General features: G+C 40.9%; 1 pseudogene; it reads left to right on the top strand.

Moving 5' to 3' along the window:
* The first annotated feature begins 1,431 nt into the window (after positions 1 to 1,431).
* LOC125484345 lies at positions 1,432 to 6,249 on the top strand (annotated as a pseudogene).
* Positions 6,250 to 18,800: the final 12,551 nt, after the last annotated feature.

Here is an 18,800-nt window from a genome sequence, read left to right as displayed (position 1 = left end):
GTCAAGAAACAGTAATGGGTCAGAAGGAATGTTTAATTTAGTTTACAAAATGTACTACAAAAACACAGTTTTATGAATGAGTGAACAGAAACACGATATAGTTAGTAAAGTTAGTAAAGAGTTAGTAAAGAGAATCATAATACAATATCTCACGTATTTAAATACATCTTCTAAAGTAAGTAATATAACAGGTTCACCGTAATCCACATTCACAGACTTGTGTTCAGGAGATATAGCTCAGTTAGCCAGTTTTTTTGTGTGACAAGAATACATTCAACCGAGGATGAGGATGATGAATTGAAGAAAATCATCCAGAGAGTTCTTAATACAAATGACCCAGAGACAGTCCTAGTCTGCTTCAGGGGATCAAGGTCATCAGGAAGATATTAAAAGAAAACACACATTTCTCCTCAATTTGGAAGTGGTAGGAGCTGGGCCTACGAAGAAAATATAATTCAAACTTTCCAAAATGGTGAATGCAGGATTATGTTAAGACCACCTAAAATGTTCCCAATTTGAAAAAAAAAAACTTTTACAGAGACTTTCATGCGGTGATCTGGGAATTTTCCCACCAAATCCATGCCAGAGTCCCTACATCTGATACTCATTCTCCATTGGCACAGATTAGAGCTCAGACCTGCGTGATTTCATGTGCAAAAGTACATAAATATGTTTGAATGTATATTAATTTGTTCCATGGTGTCATTTTTAGTAAAAAAAACTTCAAACATGAAATAACATCACAGGACCAGTGCCCAGTCAATAAGTCACCCTTTATTTATTTGTACATTGCCTGTGGTCAGGCAGCCCGGAGTCAGTCCCCAGAACTAAGGAGATTCTAAATCTCCAGCTTACATTGGTCACCCATTGCTTCCTGATTGGCCCAGGTTAAGAAACCCCATCAAGGATCTCGTAGCCACCGACTCGTTCCAATCACTACAAAACATTTTATTAATGAGTAGCTGCCTTTGCAGATGTTGAAATTGTTGCTGCTGCCAGTTAATGGGGGAAATTCACATTTCTTAACCGCGAACACCCCTGCTTCTGTCAGGACATGTAAATCCAGGCCAATATTACGATCTTTCAATGAGGCAAGGTAACCGGGATCATTCTGTTGTCTCTGCCTATTTGTGTGCCCTCAATCTCTCTTCCCTCGAGGATCCAAATACTTATTACTTTTCAGAAAGATACATAACTAAGACTATTCTTTCGTCTCTGGATATATCTCGCTTTGGTGTGAGATCCCACAATAAACATCCAATTTCACAAAAAAAACAGCAGAAGGCAGCAGCTGTGCCCTCTGTTTATTGCAATGAATGTACTGAATTGTGAAGATTACAGCATCTAATTATCTCCCAAGAGCCTGAAATCACCTTTAAATGTTGCAATTTATCAGTGAATTGAAGAAAGGGCTCAGAGTTTCTGACAGAAATGCACGAGATACCGAAAGGTCTGGTCCTTGCCCTCTACTATCCGGTCCTTGCAGTTATTGGAGTTCCAAGTAACGTCCTCTCTCCAAGTTTATATATATTATTTCACCTTTCAGCGATACAATAGATTTCGTTTAACTGGTGTATTTTTTTTCTTATTTTACATTTAATTTTCCCATTTTAACTTCATCAATTTGTCTTTTAGCAATATGGCCCTTCCCACCTACTGACCTAGTTTGCGGCATTACTGCTATAACATCTTACCTTTATCAATGTGAGTTCACTGTTTTTCCAGCACAGATTTGTCATATTACTTTTAAAATGTATCGCATTCAATCATTAACAGACTTCCTATGACAGGTCCCCCTTCATTAATTTAATTACACAACTTCTCGTTGTAGTATTGTGTTCTTGGCAACGTTCCTGCGAGTAAATTCCCACACCAATTATGATATATGTGCAGTTCCCATTGTGGCATAGATTACTACCATGGGTAAATTATCAAACAATTATTACTTAATTATAGTTCTATAGTATTATTGTCAGGATTTGTGGGTAAATTCTCATATTTTTTAAACATTTCTTCATGGGATAAGGTCTTCTCTTGCTAGGCCAGCATTTATTGGTCATTCCTAATTGCCCAGAGGGCAGTTAAGAGCCAACCACATTGCTCTGAGTCTGGAGTCACATGCAGGCCATACCAGGTAAGGATGGCAGTTTCCTTCCCTAAATGAAATTAGTGAACCAGATGGGTTTTTCTGGCAACTGGATTGGTCATCATTAGACTCTTAATTCCAGATTTTTTTTGTTGAATTCGAGTTCTGCCATTGCCACCCTCATAACAATGTAAATGAAGTCCCATTCCATTATTGCCACTATACCTGCAGGCGAGTTCTCAGTGTTGTCACAGTGTAAGTGAAGTTCTGTTGTGTTCTTTACTTTGACAGCAATCCAATAAATTAAAGGAATTAAAACATTAAATAATTCCTGATTGAATTTACAGAACCATTTCATTGGGACATTAAAGGACATTAATAAGCACCTAAATGTTGGCAGATGTACAATCAATGGTAACATTTCCTCACAATGGAGGATTGATATTGTCCCTAACTCAGTGAACACAGTGTTTTTGTTCACAGTGTCTCTAATGCTCAATATTACAGGTGGGGTCACCTCTCTATATTGGTTGTGGCTGCTGATTCTACATTGAGGATTGTGAGATTTCCTCCTGCTCCCAGCACCCAGCAATGTTTCAAAATTGTTCTCATTTTCACTAATGTCTCCACACTGAGGGAAGGCCCATAACCTGTGACATCTCTTGTATCTAAACGTATGAGGTTCTTACTTCAAAAATCAATTATAGAATAAAATTGATCATTTATCTGAACAATGCAGGGAGGGTTTGTTGCATTGCAAAGGCTATCTCTCTGAAAGTGACCTCATAATTTGTTAGTTATCGTGTGTAGATCCACATCGAACATTTCAATGGATTATTATATGAAGAGCTCAGATTTACTACTTCATGCTCCCCAGAAGATACTTGTCTATTCACCTCCCTCTGGTTGGTGGTAGTTTGAACAAGTTGATCCAGCAGTCAATAATTTCACAATAATTCATTGAAAATTAGTCAGTGTGAATCGTCAGTCAAACATAATTGTTAATTTCCACTGTTATTGTTGGGTCCTTTCTTACCTGCTTCAATATGTTCTATATTATTTTGCTGACGTTATAAGGTTTTGCATATCTTATGCATGTGACAAGGGGCCAAATGAAAGGTTATTGCTTGAAATAGGAACAAATGATATGGGAGTAATGTACTAACGTAAACAGAAGATTGGTTGCCTGGTAGAAAACATAATATCCATAAATCATTTTTTTTCTTTTCTGACTTACAGGATGTAACAAGTCATAGAATCCCTACAGTGTAGAAACAGGCCATTTGGCCCAATAAGTACACAGCAACTCTCTGAAGAGTGTCCCACCCAGACTCACCACCCCCAACCCTATCCCTCTAACTCTGTATTTCCCATGGCTAATCCATCTAGCCTACACATCCCTGGATACTATGGGCAATTTAGCTTAGCTGATCCACCTAACTTGCACATCTTTGAACTGTGGGAGGGAACACAGGCAGACACAAGGAGAATATGCAAATTTCACACAGACAGTCACCCAAGGCTGGAATTGAACCCAGGTTCCTGGCACTGAGGCAGCACTGTTAACCACTGAGCCACCATCCTGCAGGTTTATTTTTGCTGGGGCCTGAACTTATAATACATATCACATGACTTAAATGGGGAAAGGGTAGCTCTGGGAGCAAAAGCATAATAGCTAAATCTGCAGATTATCATAAAATGGTGAGGCAAGTATGATTGGGAAAGGATATAAGGAGATTGCAGACCAATATAGATAGGTTGAATGAGTTCGCACAAATCTGGAAGATGGAGTTTAATGTGGGAAAATTTGAAGTTGTTCAATTTAGCAGTAAGAATGAAAAAGTAGAGAGTTACCTAAACAGAGAACAACTAGAATTCTGAGGGATCTATATATTCTGGGACATGAGTTACAAAACGTTAGTATGCAGGTACAAGTAATTAAGAAGGTTAATGGAATGCAATATTTTGTTTTGACAGGAACTGAACACATTGAATATCCATCTTTTTTTCTGCCTGACTGTTGTTTTCTCTTGCTGCAGTCTCCAACGCATATCTGCCCACTCCCCTAGCCCCCCCCCAATGTCTTCAACATTTAAACCACTTTACCGAGCCACTATCAGTTTTGAAGAAGGATTATTGGACTCAAAACATTAATGAAATGAAAGCTTTCTCTCCACAGAAATTACCAGACCTGCTCAGTCTCTTCAGAAATTTCTGTTTCTGATATTATATATGTGAGCGTATAATGCTTTAGTTATACAGGCCATCGTACCTACCTATCTTTGATGCAAATGTACTTTGGTCTCCTTATTTACGGAAGGATGCAAATCAATTAGAAGTGTATCTCAGGAGGTTTATTAGGTGGATACCTGAAATGAATAGATCATCTTCTGAGCAAAGGTCTGTCAGACTGGGCTTGTTTAGAAGAGTAAGGATTGACCTGCATGAAGTATAGAAAATCCTGAAATTTCTTGACAACATGAATGTTTAATTGATCCAGAGCCAAGGGTCTCTGTCATAATGTTACGAGTCCCCCTTTTAGGACAGAGATGGGAATTTTTTTTTCCCCTTTCAGAGATTTGTACTGCTTTGGATCTCTGCCTCAGAGTAAGGTCAATGGATATTTTAAGGCAGACATGAATAGATATGGCAAAGGAATCAAAGCTTATTGGAGTAAATAGGATTGTGGAATTAAAAACACAAATAAATCAAGCATAACAGAGCAAGACTGATGGTCTGAATGGCCTAATTCTGTTCTTAGTTCATTAGGTTGTATCAGCTCATTTCATTTTCAATGTGTTTTAATCTCTTCTTGTCCTCCAATGAATCACATTATTGATTGGCATTGATCTTCCATATTTCTAAGCCGCTATGAGGGATTTAAATCCACATTATTCAGAACATTAGCTTGGGCCTGGGGTTTACTTGTCCAATGCCTGTACCACTATATCTAGTATCGCCAACATAATGATAATTTGGCTCCAACATAAGGATAATTTCAAAATTCAAAGCACTTCTTAGAACTCTAAATTTCAAAAAAAAAACCTATAAAATGTGTCAGAGATAGTAGGAACTGCAGATGCTGGAGAATCTGAGATAACAAGGTGCAGAACTGGATGAACACAGCAGGCCAAGCAGTATCAGAGGAGCAGGAGGGCTGACGTTTCAGGCCTACACCCTTCTTCAGAAAATGTGTGGTCTTTTCCAGAACCAGAAAAGTTTCTATTCTCCCTCTGATCTCTCTTCCTTTCTATTGCAGCTAACTCAGCAGTGATTGTGATCCTGTGTCCAAGGAGATCCGGTCTCTCTAAATGTATCACTTCCTACCTCGTGTCAATGGCAGTGACAGATCTTCTTGTCATGGTTACAGCTGTAATATTAAACCGGATTGTTGGGATTTATTTTCCATCCAGTTTCCTGTCTATCACACCAGTGTGCCGTTTTCGTGCTGCCTTAAATATTGCAGCCATTGACAGTTCTGCCTGGTTAACAGTTGTTTTTACCTTTGATCGATTTATGGCCATTGCTTGCCAGGAGCTGAAAATAAAATATTGCACCGAAAAGGTGGCAGTGCTTGTTATATTAATTGTGTGTGCACTGTGTTGCGTAAAAAATATCTTCATGTATTTTGCATTTGAACCTATGTACATTATGAATAATATACCTTGGCTCTGCAGCATAAAATATATATACTATACATCACCTGCATGGACCGCCAATGACTGGATTCGCTCCATTTTGACTCCTTGTCTCCCATTTATCCTGATTTTACTGCTCAATGCGTCGGACACCATCCAGCAGCAAATAGGGCCCGCAGTAGACTCCGGAACCAGAGCAATGGGGAAAGTCACATTGATCCAGAGGTTGAGAAGCGGAAAAAGTCCATTGTTTTACTCTTTGCCATCTCTGGCAGTTTCATTCTTTCATATCTGCTATTTTTTGCAAATATTCTCTATGTTCGAATTATGAGTGTTACTTATTCCACGGGTTCTGATTTTGGTAATTTCACTTTTGTTCTGCAACAAAGCGGATATATGCTTCAGCTACTAAATTCCTGCATCAATCCATTTATTTATGCAGGGACGCAGAGTAAAATCAGAGATGAGTTAAAGAAGGGAATGAAATATCCACTCCATGTATTTGTTAAAATATTTAGAGTTTAAAAATCTAACATAATCTAACATGAACTATACTTTATGTTTTGTCTTCTCTATGTCACAAACAGTGGGCACAAGTTTTTAAATACTTATACAATTTGTGAACTTGAGGAACATTATATCACTGCAAAAGTCAGTCATGGAAATTGTTTTCAGCGGGTGCCAAAAGCATATCGATTAGGCAACACAGCGCAGTATACTATGACCAAGGCTTGGGCGTCTACGGAAGACGCAGGACATGATACCAGCGATCATTTCCAAAGCGCTGTTGTCTGTGTAGAAGGTGATGTTTGACTTTCTTATACTGCCGCAGTTCATGTGATAATGGTGCTTCCACAATGCAGTTACAATGAAGTTGCGGAGCGAGTGGGACGAGTCCCGCGGCAGAGCAGAGTGAGCGGGTTGAGTCCTGCGGCAGGTAGTAGAGAGCACAAGTCGAGTTCCACGGCGAAACCAGGACGCGCAGCATGGCCTTGTGCTCTGGGACCTGCAGGCACGTCTCACGAGCCCCAGGACACCGCGAGCAGTGAGCCCTGGAGCAGCACGTGGGCTGCGAGCCTGGAGCAGCGCGGGGAAGGTGCACCGCAGCATCGCGTGGGAATTAACCCCGGAGCAGCACGCAGGCAGTGAGTCCGAGATGGAGACCAGTGTGAGGGGACAATCCTTACCTTAGAACTTATCTTAGAACTCTGTAATGTTAACCCCCTATTATTTTCCTATTTTTAACTTATTTTCAACTCTGTAACTACTTTTATTCCTCTGCTGTATCCAATAATTGTACCTGGGTACTTGTACCTAAGTGTCACAATAAGAATGCAAACGTTTTAACAGATTTTCAGTGTACTCCCACAATGGAGTACACATGACAAGAAAAAGTATATTGTATTGTATATTGTATGGGCCATGTTGGATTTGTTCTGCTTTTTGTGTACAGGTTATGCCTGAGCAAGTTTCTGCTTATTTGTGCTGGGGTGCCAGGGTTGTAGTTATACTGAAGCAGGTTCGCTAGCGCACAGCTAATTCTGGAGCACATGCTTTCAGTACTATCATTGGAATGTTGTCAGTGCCCATAGATTTGCATTATACAGTGCCTTCTGCAACTTCCTGAAATCACATAGAGTGAATTGAAGTGGCTGAATACTGGCATCTGTGATGCTGGGGACATCGCAGAAGGCTGAGTTGGATCATCCACTCAGCAATTATGGCTGAAGATGATTGGAAATTGTCATTTGCAACGAAGAGCTGGGCTCCACCATCACTGAAGATGGGAATGCTTCTGGAACCTGTTCTTTTTCTTAGTTGTTTAATTGTCCACCACCATCATGCCTGGATGTAGCAGGCCCATAGAAGTTAGTCCTTCTCTTTGGTTGTGGGATTGCTTAGCCCTGTTTATTACATGCTGCTTACATTGCTTGGCGTGCATGTGGTCTTGTGTTGTAGCTTTACTCAGTTGACATCTCATTTTTATATGTACCTGGCATACATTGGCATGCCTTCTTGGATTCATAATTAAATCAGGGTTGATCTTATGGCTTAATGATAGTGATAGATTGGGGATTTACTATACCATGAGAGTGTGGATTGTGGTCAAATACAATTCTGCTGTAGCTGACGGCTCAGTAAAGCACATCACGAATGCACTGGTTTGAGCTGCTAGATCTGCTTGAAATCAATCCGTTTAGCGTAGCGGTAGTGTTGAACAACGGAATGGAGGGTCTCTTCAAAGTGAAGACAGGAATTTGCAGTAATCAATCTTATCAATAATGTCATGGACAGATGCATCTGCAGGTAGACAGGTGAGGATGGAGTCTAATTGATTTTTCCCTCTTATTAGTTCCCTCACCACCTGCAGACCCAGTCGAGGACCTACGTCCTTTAAGATTTTGCCAAATTGATTAGCAATGGCACTACTGATCTCCTATTCGTGATGGATATTAAAGTCCCCCACTAAAAGTCCATTCTAGACCCTTGTTACCCTTAGTATATTCTGAATCAGATCCATCCCAGCATTTTCCTATATGCCCAAGAGACATTGACATCCTGCATGCTAATTTCCATGCTAGATTCTGATTGAAAACCCACGTTCTTTATCTAACTGTGTCATTTCTGTCAATGTGGAAAGGCTGGCTGATTGTTGACCCTCTACCCCACATTCCGCTTTTCCCTTATCAAAACACAGAGCACTTAAGAAAGATACAGGAAAAAATATATCTACGAATATTAAAACCAAAAGCGTACTTATCAATTCATGTGAATGTCAGAGTACATTGAAGGCTGGAACACCTGCAACCAGGAGTTAACATTCATATTAGTTCAGATGGCTGAATACAGGAGCTTTAGTGTTTCCTTGAAATTAGAGAAGATGCAGCAACGTAGATAGGGAACTAGTTTACTTCTCAAATGAAAACAAGAATCTTCCCAGAATCAGGTTTCAAAGAGGAGAATTGGCTTTTGGAGTCTGTTGCTGTCTTGGCTGGTGGAACCAGATTGCTATGGACGTTAAAAGCAGATTGATTCAAAGGTTCCAAAATTTTATAATTCAAGCTTGTCAAAATGAAGAGGAATTCATCGTGACAATGCCTATAGGTAAGTCATTTTGATCAACAATAGATTTTTTTCACTGTTTCATATGTCTGAAAGTCAAGGTTTTTTTTTCATTTCTTACTGTTTTTTGTAACATTAGAATATAAGTCTATTTCAAAAACACATTGAAAAGACAAGCAAAGCTATATCTCAGCTGTTAGAAAGATCTTAACACAAACATCAAAACAAAGCTTCAACTTGTTTCCTAACATTGACCATTACAGAGACTCAATTCCAAAGAAATGTTATTATTTTATCAGTTTTTCAGTCTTTATTTAAATGAAGCTTTCCAGTTTATTTTTCTTGGACTCTGGAGAAAATTTTCGGATTACATTACAAATCTGATGGCACAAACCTCACACAGTACTGATTGCCCCAACTTCCTCAGTTCTAACTTAAAGATTCCAATTCCAAACTCAACTGGCTTGGATGCTCAATAAACTAGAAACTACTTCTACAGAGGTGACTGGTTGTACTGAACTGAACTGGGAAGACTTGCTCCTCCTGCTGGGAGAAGTATTACTCTTCTGAACTGAACTCTTCGGTCTTCCAAACTAAAACTTTAAGCCTTCTATTCTGAAGTCAAAATTAAACCAATTGCTTAAATGTGTTTCCTCTTCCTATCATAAACGCAGCAGTATTTGATCCATTAACATTGTCGGGGTTCTCAGTGTCATAGAATCCCTACAGTGTGGAAACAGGCCCTTCGGCCCAACAAATTCACACTGAACCTCAGACCTTCCCATCCAGATCTACCCCACTGTAACCCACCTAATCTACACAGCCCTGAACACTATGGGCAATTTAGCATGGCCAATTCACCGAACCTGCACATTTTTGGATTGTAGGGGGTAACTCGAGCACCCATAGGAAACCCACGCAGACACAGGGAGAATGTGCAAACACCACACAGTCAGTAGCCCAAGGGTGGAATAGCTGGCGCTGTGAGGCATCAGTGCTAACCACTGAGCCACCGTGATGCCCAGTTTGGGGACTGGCAATGATCAGTCCTATGGTCATATCCAACCAGTTCAGAGATTACTGCTTCCCCTGAACTGTTGGGGAGCATCAGTGAGAGGCTTAGGCTGTGTGTAGTTGGCTGCCCTTGCAAGGTCAGTCTGAGGCAGAGATCACTATCAGTCCTGAAGGTGTGGGTGGTAAACATCAAGGAGTTTATCAGGGGAAAGTCTATTCTGTGTTGGGGAAAGTGAGAAACTATAGTATGGGAATGGGATGACTTGGTCAAGCTCTTTTGGAACAACCTGTTCCCATTGAAATCCATCCTTGATAGGACACCATTAAGTCAAAATGTAGGTGAAAGTGAGTCTTTGTGCACTGAATGTAGCTACATTTTTCTGCACTTGTCATCACTGAATGCAGCCATGATAAACCGAGCCAGTTCACACTCAGTAGAACTATGGTAAGTTGAACAGCACTTGTCAAAACGGAATATGAAGTTACTGAAATTTCCACCATGTTTGCTGGGTTCTCAACTTACAATTTATTTCAAATGACTTAGATGGGCGAGGTGAGGAAGGGGGCTAAATCTGCAGATTATAGTGAGATGGTGAGGAAAGTATGATTTGGAGAGGATATAAGGAAATTGCAGACCAATGCAGATAGGTTGAATGAATGCGCACAAATCTGGAAGGTGGAGTATAACGTGGGAAAGTTCGAAGTGGCTTACTATGGCAGTAAGAATGGAAGAGCAGATAATTACCTAAACAGAGAACACTAGAAATCTGAAGTGCTGAGGATCCAGATATTATCGTGTATGAGTTGAGTTGATGCTTCTTCTTGTGATTGATAAAGTGCTAAGTAGCTCTGTTTTAAAATTAGGAATTTCTCTTTTAGGAAAGAGATGTGGATTTATTTTCCTGTCAGAGGGTTGTACTGCTTTGGATCTCTGCCTCAAAGCAAAGTCAATGAATATTTTAAGGCACATACAAATAGATATTTGTATGGCAGAGGAATCAAAGCTTATTGGAGTAAATGGGTGAGTAGAATTAAAAACACAATCAAGTCAAACATGACAGAACAAGATTATCGGCCTGAATGACCTAGTTCTGTTCCTAGTTCATGTGGCTGTATGAGCTCATCTCATTTTTGATGCCTTTTAATCCCTTCTTGAGCTCCGATGGATCACATTACTGGTTATGACACTGATCTTCCATATTTCTAAGCTGCTGTGAGTGATTTTAACCCATCTTCTTCAGAACATTAGTATGGGCCTGGGGTTTACTTGTCCAAAGTCTTTAGCACTATATCTAGTATTTCTAATCTGTATCTCCAGTATTTGGGTGATTTCAAAATTACAGCCACCTCTTAAAACTTTCAGTTTCAAAAAAATCCTGTAAAATGAGTCCCAGTTTTTTCAGACTAGAAACAGTAAAGTTCATATTTTCCCCCTGATCTCTCTCTCTCTCTGTCCATTACAGCTAACTTGGCAGTGATTGTGATCCTGTGTCAAAGGAGTTGCGGTCTCTCTAAATGTATCACTTCCTACCTCGTGTCAATGGCAGTCACAGATCTTCTGGTCATGGTTACAGCTGTAATATTAAACCAGATTGTTGGGATTTATTTTCCATCCAGTTTCCTGTCTATCACAACAGTATGCAGATTTCGTGCTGCCTTAAATATTGCAGCCATTGACAGCGCTGCCTGGTTACCAGTTGCTTTCACCTTTGATCAATTTATGGCCATTTCTTGCCAGGAGCTGAAAACAAAATATTGCACTGAGAAGGTGGCAGTGCGTGTTATAGTATTTGTGTGTGCAATGTGTTGCATAAAAAACATCTTCATATATTTCAAAGCTTTGTAGCATAAAAGATATATACTATACATCACCTGCATGGACCGCCTATGACTGGATTCACTCCATTTTGACTCCTTGTCTCCCATTTATCCTGATTTTACTGCTCAATGCTCTGACCGTCAGACACATTCTAGCAGCAAATAGGGCCAGCAGTAGACTCCGAAACCAGAGCAATGTGGTGAATCAGAGTGACCCAGAGGTTGAGAAGCGGAAAAAATCCATTGTTTTACTCTTTGCCATCTCAGGCAGTTTTATTCTTTCACATCTGCTATTTTTTGCAAATATTCTCTATGTTCGAATTGTGAGTGCTACTTATTCCAGAGGTTCTGATTTTGGCAATTCCACATTTATTCTCCAACAAAGCGGATATATGTTTCAGCTACTGAATTCCTGCATCAATCCATTTATTTATGCTCGGACACAGAGTAAAATCAGAGACGAGTTAAAGAAAGGAATGAAAATTCCACTTCGTATAGTTGTTAAAATACTTAGTATTGAAAAAAGGATAATCTAACACAAACTGTACTTTATGTTTTGTCTTTCTTTTCTCCATGTCATATACAATGGGCACAAACTTTTCAATCCTTATACAATTTGTGAACTTAAGGACCATTGTATCTCTGCAAAAGTCAGCCATGTAAATTGTTTGCAGTGAGTGTCAAGAGCATATTGAATGGGCAGTAATGGACCGTGTTGGACTTCTTCTGCTTATTGTGTACAGGTTATGCCCGGGCAAGTTTCTACATATTTGTGCTTTGATTTCCGCTTAGGTTGTAGCTGTACTGAAATAGCTTTGTTAGGGCACTGCTAGTTCTGAAACATTTTTTTTTCAGTACTATCGTTGGAATGTGGTCAGGGCCCCTGGACTTGCATTACACAGTGCCTTCTGCAATTTCCTGATATCACATAGAGTGAACTGAAGTGGCTGAAGACTGGCATCTGTGACGCTGATGATATCACAGAAGGCTGAGACGGATGATCCACTCAACAATTTTGGCTGAAGATGTCTGTAAATACTTCAGCCTTGTCATTTGCACTGATGTACTGGGTTCCCCCATCACTGAAGATGGAGATATTTGTGCAATCTTTTCTTTGTGTTAGTTGTTTAATTGTCCACCACCATCATGCCTGGATGTGGCAGTTTCACAGAACTCAGTCCTGCTCTTTGGTTGTGGGGTTACCTAGCCTTGTTTATTGCATGCTGCTTACATTGCTTCTATTGCAGGTAGCCCTGTGTTGTAGCTTTACTCAGTTGACATCTCATTTTTATATGTACCTGGCATATCTTGGCATGCCATCTTAGATTCATAATTAAATCAGGATTGATCTTATGGCTTGATGGTAACGATAGAGTGGGGATCTACTTGGCCATGAGGATATGGATTGTGGTTAAACATAATTCTGCTGTCGCCCATTAAATGCCCAGTTTTGAGTTACTAGATCTGCTTGAAATCAATCCGTTTAGTGGTAGTGGCAGAGAACAGAATGGGAATTTGTCTTCACAATAACCATGCAGTAGTTATTTTTACCAAGAATGTCATGGACAGATGCAATGAGACACATAGACAGGTGAGGATGGAGTCTAATTGATTTTTACCTTTTATTAGTTCCCTCACCACCTGCAGACCCAGTCTAGCACCTATGTCCTTTAAGACATGACCAACTTGATCAGCAATGGTGCTACTGATCTACTCTTGGCGATGGACATTGAAGACCCCCCTCAGGGTCCATTGTGTACCTTTGTCACCCTCAGTACATTCTGAATGAGATCCATCCCAGCAATGTCCTATATGGCCAAGACATTGTCATCCTGCATGCTAATTTCCATGCTCCTGACTGAAGCACCACTTATCCTTTCCAGCTATGTAATTTCTTTCAATTTGGAATGGGCAGCTGATCATTAACCCTCTATCCCAATTCCCTCTTTTCCCCTGTCAAATCACCTGACAGGCGGCACAGTGGCTCAGTGGTTAGCACTGCTGCCTCACCTGGGTTCAATTCCACCCTCGGGCGACATTCTCCCCTTGTCTGTGTGGGTTTCCTCTGGATGCTCCAGTTTCCTCCCACAGTCCAAAGATGTGCAGGCTCGTTGGATTGGCCATGCTAAATTGCCTGTAGTGTTCATGGATGTATAGCTTAAGTGGGTTATAGGGGGATGGGTCAAGGTGGGATGCTCCTAGGGTCGGTGTGAACTTGTTGGGCCAGAGGGCCTGTTTCCACACTGTAGGGATTCTATGAATATTGTTCCTCCAGTCTTCCTTACAACTCCAGTACAATTGAACCACTGTTGTGACATAGCATTGGCTGTACTTCCCAGGTGAACCTTCACTGTCATCAATATTTAAAACTGAATATTGTTTGAAGAGTGGGATGCATACTTTGGACTCTTACATTACATACCTCTTCTTGTTTGACTGTCTGGTAAACTGATTCCCTCTCTTCCTGCATACTCCTTAGCTGTAGCATCACCACCTTTAAAAATGTGCTGTCTACGTAGCCTTCGACACCAGAGATGCAACACTGTGAAATCAACAGCTGCTCGAGTTATGAAATCCAAGCTCAAACTGTTGCAACTGATGACACTCCCGAATATTACCTGCTGTACTTGCATACTAGTTTTCTGCAATTCATGCATGAAGACACCCAGATCCCTCTTCACTCAAACACTCTGATGGTTCTCTCCATTTAGATAATAAGTTGCCTTTCTCCTCCTCTGAATAAGTGGTTATCCATAACATGGATAGTTTCCTGGAATACCCACATAGCACAGGAAGTGTACTCTGGATGTTGCAGTGCCCCTGCCATTCTTCTATGCGTTAATAAATAACCTTTTGTTAAAATTGCTAATAAATCTTACCAGTAGTAGTAAAGCTTTACAAATATTAATAAACCTACCACTATTGACACAATAACTAGGAACAGGGGTAGGCAATTCAACCTCTGGAGCCCACTCCACCATTTTATACAATCATGGCTAGTCTCACCTCAGCCTCAACTCCACTTCCTTGTCCATTTTCCATAACCCTGCAACACATTACTAATTACAAATCTATCTCCTCCTTAAATTTACTCAATATTCCAGCATCCACCACACTCTGGGTAGTGAATGCCAGATACACAATCCTTTGTCAGAAGTTATTTCTCCTCATCTTTGTTTTCAATCTGCTATCCTTCATCCTAAAACTATGACCTCATGTAATATAATTTAGTATCAAATATGTAATCATTCTAGAATGCCCCCATGAGGAAACGTTCTTTCTATATCTATTTTGTCAATCCCCTTTAGCATCTCATATACCTCAATTAGAATTCATCTCATTGTTCTAAACTCCTGAGACTATAGGCGTAAACTGTTCAATGTCTTTATAAAACAACCCGCTCATCTTTGGAATCAATCTAGTGAACCTCCTCCGAACTACCTCCGACTCAACTACATACCTCCTCAAGGAGGGGGACCAAAATTGTATGCAATACTCCAGGTGTGGTCTCATTAGTGCCTTGTACAGTTGAAGCAACACCTCCCTACTTTTATACTCTATTCTTTTAGCAATAAATGCCAAAATTCCATTTGCCTTTCTTATTACTTGCTGTACCGGCATACTAGTTTTCTGCAATTCATGCATGAAGACACCCAGATCCCTCTTCACTGAAACACTCTGAAGTTTCTCTCCATTTAGATAATAAGTTGCCTTTCTCCTCCTCTGACCAAAATGGATAACCTCACACTTATCCACGTTAAACTTAATTTGTCAAATTTTGGCTCATTCATCTAACCAATTCATATCCATGTGTAAATTTCTTATTTCCTTCATTCTAACTTACTTCCTCACCTATTTTAATCATAGAATCCTACAGCATGGAAACAGAACCTTCGGCCCAACAAGTCCACACTGACCCTCAGAGCATCCCACCCAGACCCATACCCCTATAACCCATCTAATCTACACATCCCTGAACACTATGAGCAATTTAGTATGGCAAATCCACCTAGCCTGCACATCTTTGGACTGTGGGAGGAAACTGGAACACCCAGAGGAAACCCACACAAAGATGGGGAGAATGTGTAAACTCCACACAGACAGTCAACTGAGGGTGGAATCAAACCCGGCTCCCTTGCGCTGTGAAACAGCAGTGCTAACCACTGAGACACCGTGCTGCCCCAAATGTCAACAGAAAATTTGGCTACAGTACTTTCTATCCATGCATCTATGTCATTTATATAGATTGTAAACAATTGCAGCCCAAGGACTGAAACCCATGTCATCCTACTAGTTACATCTTGCCAACCAGATAAATACCTATTTATCCCAACTCCCTGCTTTCTCTTGGTGAGCCAATCCACCTCCAAGCTAATAAATTACCCCAACCCCAAGTGATTTTACATTGTGCATTAACCTTTTATGTGGCACCTGGAAGACCAGATAGACTACAATTACAAAATCCCCATTATCGATATTGCTTGTTATATATTCAAGAGTTTAACAAATTAGTCACACATAATTTAGAGCCATAGAGTCATAGAGATGTACAGCACGGAAACAGACCCTTTGGTCCAACTTGTTCATGCCGAACAGATATCGTAAATTAATCTAGTCCCATTTGCCAGTATTGACCCATATCCCTCCAAACTCTTCCTATTCATACACTGATCCAAATGCCTTTTAAATGTTGTAATTGTACCAGCCTCCAGCACTTCCTCTGGAAGCTTATTTCATACATGCACCACCATCTGATGAAAAGTTTGCCCCTTAAGTCCCTTTTAAATCTTACTCGTCTCACCTTAAACCTATGCTCTCTAGTTTTGGATTCTGCTACCCTGGGAAATAGACGTTGGCTATTCACCCTGTCCATGCCCCTCATGATTTTATAAACCTCTGTAAGGTCACCCCTCAGCCTCTGATGCTCCAGGGAAAATAGCCCCAGCCCATTCAGCCTCTGCTGAAGTTCAAACCCTCCAACCCTGGCAACATCATTGTAAGTCTTTTCTGAACCCTTTCAAGTTACACAACATCCTTCCTATAGCAGGGAGACCAGAATTGCGTGCAGTATTCCAAAAGTGCCATAACCAATGTCCTGTACAGCCATAACATGACCTGCCAACTCCTATACTCAATGCACTGACCAGCAAAGGCAAGCGTCCTAAATGCCTTCTTTACTATCCTGCCAATCTGAGACTCCACTTTCAAGAAAGTATGAACCTGCTTTCCAAGGTATCTTTGTTCAGCAACACTCCTCAGGACATTACTGTTGTGTTTAAGTCCTGCCTTGATTTGTCTTTCCAAAATGCAGCATCTCATATTTATCCAAATTAAACTCCATCTGCCACTCCTCGGCCCATTGGCTCATCTGATCAAGGTCCCACTGTACTGTGAGGTAACCTTGTTCGCTATCCACTACACTTCCAATTTTGGTGTCATCTGCAAACTTACAAACCATACCTCCTATGTTCACATTCAAATCATCTATATAAATAACAAAAAGCAGTGGACCCAGCACCAATCTTTATTGATTGATTGATTGATTGGTTTATTGTCATGTGTACCAAAGTACAGTGAAAAACTTTGCTTACGAGCGTACAGGCGGATCACTGTAAGCAAGGATATGCAGATCAAAAATACTTAGACAGAGGCGTACAGGTTACAGTGCACAGGGCGTGTGCTAGGCGAGACCAATGTTAGCAAGATCAGCATTATTTGAGGCTGGAGAATCCATTCATTAGGCTAATAATGGCCGGGAAGAAGCTGTTCCTGAACCTGCTGGTGTGTGTGTTCAGTCTTCTATATCTTCTGCCTAGCAGAAGAGGTTGTAGGAGATCATTACCAGGGTGCAATGGGTCTTTGATGATATTGGCAGCCTTTCCGTGGCAGCGAGCTGTGTAAATAGAGTCCATGGATGGAAAATTGGCTTCCGTGATGGTCTGGGCTATACACACCACCTTCTGTAGTTTCTTACAGTCCTGAGCAGAGCAGTTGCCGTACCAGGCCATTATGCATCCGGACAGTATGCTTTCAATTGTGCATCTGTAGAAGTTGAGGGAGTTGAGGGGGTTGGCTTATGAGGAGAGACTGAGTAGATTGGGATTATATTCATTGGAATTCAGAAGATTGAGGGGGGATCTTATAGAAACATATAAAATTATGAAGGGAATAGATAAGATCGAAGTAAAGAGGATATTTCCTCTGGCAGGTGAAGCTAGGGCAAGGGGGCATAGCCTCAAGATTAGAGGGAGCAGATTTAGGACTGAACTGAGAAGGAATTTCTTCACCCAGAGCGTTGTTAGTCTATGGAATTCCTTGCCCAGTGAAGTAGTTGATGCTACTTCAGTAAATGGTTTTTAAAAAAAGGTAGATTTTTTTTGAACAATAAAGGAATTAAGGGATACGGTGAGAACGCGGGTAAGTGGATCTGAGTCCATGAAATGATCAGCCATGATCTTATTGAATGGCGGAGCAGGCTCGAAGGGCCAGACGGCCTACTCCTGCTCCTAGTTCTTATGTTCTTATGTTCGAAGTTCGTGAGGGCCCTTATGGACATGCCAAATTTTCTGAGCCACCTGAAGAAGAGGGGGCATCATTGTGCCTTCTTGACCATCGCATCTACATGGTAAGTCCAGGACAGGTTGTCGGTTATCATCACTCTGAGGAACTTGGTGCTCTTCACCCTCTCAACCTCAGTTCCATTGATGCAGATGGGGGCATGTTCTTCTCCTTTCTTCCTGAAGTCAATGATCAGTTCTTTAGTTTTGCCGACATTGAGAGAGAGGTTGTTCTTAATGCACCACATCACCAAGCCCTTTATCTCCCTCCTGTAATTTGAATCATCGTTGTTAGATATCCATTCCACTATGGTTGCGTCATCAGCGAACTTGTAGATGGCGTTCGTTCAGAATTTGGCAATACAGTCGTGGGTGTACAGGGAGTGCAGTAGAGGGCTGAGGACGCATCCTTAGGGAGCTCCAGTGTTGAATATTATTGTGGAGAAGGTGCTATCGCCTACCTTCACTGATTGCAGTCAATGGGTCAGAAAGCTGAGGATCCAATTGCAAATTGCAGAGCCGAGACCAAGATCGCGGAGTTTTGAGATCAGTCTGGAGGGGATAATGGTGTTGAAGGCAGAGCTGTAGTCAATGTGTAGGAGTCTGACGTAGCACACTGCTGGT

Source organism: Rhincodon typus, chromosome 11, assembly GCF_021869965.1.
Source record: "Rhincodon typus isolate 14 chromosome 11, sRhiTyp1.1, whole genome shotgun sequence".
In the NCBI taxonomy this organism is placed as follows: Eukaryota; Metazoa; Chordata; class Chondrichthyes; order Orectolobiformes; family Rhincodontidae; genus Rhincodon; species Rhincodon typus.
This window is presented reverse-complemented; position numbering and strand designations above follow the sequence as displayed.